Source organism: Cyprinodon variegatus, unplaced genomic scaffold (genome assembly GCF_000732505.1).
Source record: "Cyprinodon variegatus isolate N-32 unplaced genomic scaffold, C_variegatus-1.0 Scaffold57, whole genome shotgun sequence".
NCBI lineage: Eukaryota > Metazoa > Chordata > Actinopteri > Cyprinodontiformes > Cyprinodontidae > Cyprinodon > Cyprinodon variegatus.
Genome location: NW_015150510.1, coordinates 541,243 through 543,925, shown reverse-complemented (window position 1 = coordinate 543,925; position 2,683 = coordinate 541,243).

Below are 2,683 nucleotides of genomic sequence, written 5' to 3'. Positions count from 1 at the left end.
TAGCATGGCTATCTCTGCCCCTATATAGTAAGGATGGCTAGCACTGCCCCTACATAGTTAGCATGGCTATCTCTGCCCCTATATAGTAAGGATGGCTAGCACTGCCCCTACATAGTTAGCATGGCTATCACTGCCCCGATCATAGTTGGCATGGCTATCACTGCCCCGAACATAGTTAGCATGGCTAGCACTGCCCCTCCATAGTTAGTATGGCTATCGCTGCCCCTACATAGTTAGGGACTCATTTCCACTGGGATCAGCTTCATAATCATGGCAGGACACTTCTTTGATTTTATTTATTTTGCCCAGGGTACTTTGAATTTTGAAAAGGCAATATTATCTCCATTACTGTTAATATAGTAAAATCTTTACACATTCAGAAAAAAAAAAGTCAGAAATATGGTTGAGTTCAAGACTTTTTAGAGTGAACCAAAAACAAAACCTTGTTTTGGCTTAGAAAACATGCAAATTGAACCGGATGAATGGGTCCGCCCCTTTGCAACCCCACCCCATTCAAGGGAATAGAACACCTCGCCTAATCAGTCCGGCCAACAGTTCCTTCTACTGAACCCCCTTTCAGGGAGTCATAGACAGGTATAGGGCATCTCAGGCTAACAAAGAACCCAAACGATCCCCACTTCAAAAGGGCGGACCCATTCGTCCAGTTCAAGTTGCATGTTTCCTAAGCCAAAACACTATTTCTGACATTTTGAATTGAAAAACATTCCTGGATGGGGAGTGAAACGTCTTAAAACTTGGAAACAAAGTCCAGTGGATTGTTTTCTAAATTTTTTGGAATGACTATGACCTGGATGACTGAGAATCTTCACAAACTAATCAATCAATAGTGTTTATTAGTGCCATCTGGTCATAAGAACATAAGAACATTGATCAAACCCTCTATGGTATATAAAGGTCTCCTTTCCTCCTACCTGCTCCATACAAGTCCTGGTTTCCTACTTTTTGATCTTAAAGAAAAATATCAGGAGCTGTGATGGATTTTATTCAGGGGTATCAGAGTTAGCGGGGTTGTTTGGTAATTCTCCAGAATCATTGCCTTCTAATTCTTCTTTCATCCCATTTAAAACAAACTGAGGTAGGAATACTACAACATTCCATAATTAATGCATGCTGTTTCTTAAAAGCTCAATTAGAACCTTGGTTCTTAAGATCCCGCAGCAGTGGGTGCTGCAAAGCTGCAACCTTGGAAACACCCGTGACCTCACATCGTTCGTTCTTCACTGGAATAAAAATGTCTTGATCTTTATTTAGCTACAGAGAGCCAGTGATGAAAGGTCTTTATATTATCCCGTAGCGGAGTACACGTGTACAGTTTTGCAACAACAAATGCGGCAGATCTAACATCAAAGAAAATCAAGTCTCTTGGATGTAAGAGCAACGCACCTGCATGTGTGTGTGTGTGTGTGTGTGTGTGTGTTTGGACTTCTCAATAAGCTCGTTTATTCAAAAGGCTGCCAGAGCAGCCTCTTTCTTTTATGTCCCCTGATGAGGCTGTGCAGTCGCAGCAGCATGCCTTCATGGCGCTCTCGCTGGATGGAGGGCTTGCTGAAGTGTCCACTGTCTCATCGAATATACAGTTCTCCGGTGGCTTCTGAGTGGACCACACACTCCGTGTTTTTGTTTGTCTTTAGAGCTGCTTTAAAGGTTTAAGAAACACAACAGAAAATAGGAATAAAGATTTTATTGTTAACCATGTTCATTCACTCCTTGGGAGACTACTTCAAGTTCTTTCTATTAGACCCCATTGATTGTTTGAAATATAAATCATATTGTTTTGAATTCCTTAAATCACAGTGCTTACAAATTCCTAAAAGCCGCTACAAGTTAAACAGTTTCCCACAATCCTTTGCATTGCATGACTGTGAGGGACCGAACTTAAATGGGGAAAAAAAGGTGTTCAAAAATTGAAAAAAAAAAATGTTTATTTGAGGGGTCAAAAATATTTAACAAAGGCTCAAAAGCAATAAAAAAAATAGCTTAAATAATAAATAACATGGATTTGGACCAAACTCAATTGAGGACAAATGAACAGTAACTAACTGACCTACTGATAAAGAGCAGAGGCTGTTTAAATATCCCAAATTTGCCACATTATTGCTTCTGTTTTTTTTATTTAACAGAAGCAATAAATAAATAAAAGTCCATACAAAGCGGAAAACTTAAATAAAACAACTCTTTAACTTAGCCGAAATAATTTTATTTTAAGGTGACAATATGACTACAGTAAACTTAAACAAAATCCCCCCGTGTTCTTGGAAAAGTTGTTTGTTCCTGGCTGCTTCCACCTCCAGCTGATCTGCATTTGCAGAACAGTAGGAGGTGGAAGAAAAAGTAAGTTAAACCATTTAGTCATTAACTAAAGTGTGCACCCATTAGAAAATATACATATAAATGAAATACCAAACTAAATGTGGAACTAAATACCAACTATGAAACTATACAAACACTTTGTGGTGCAGGTAGAAAGATCCGCCCCAAAGATACAACGAAGTATTAGAGCCAGGATAGAGATGGTTTTTTACTATTTCGAGAATAAAGTTATAAAATTATGAGAATAAAGTTGTAGCAGAAAAATGGGTCCTCCTTTTCAGAATTCCAAATCTGGTCACCATAGATATGCTAGCATTGCTATCAAGAGCTTAGCAACAGAATCATCCTTCCA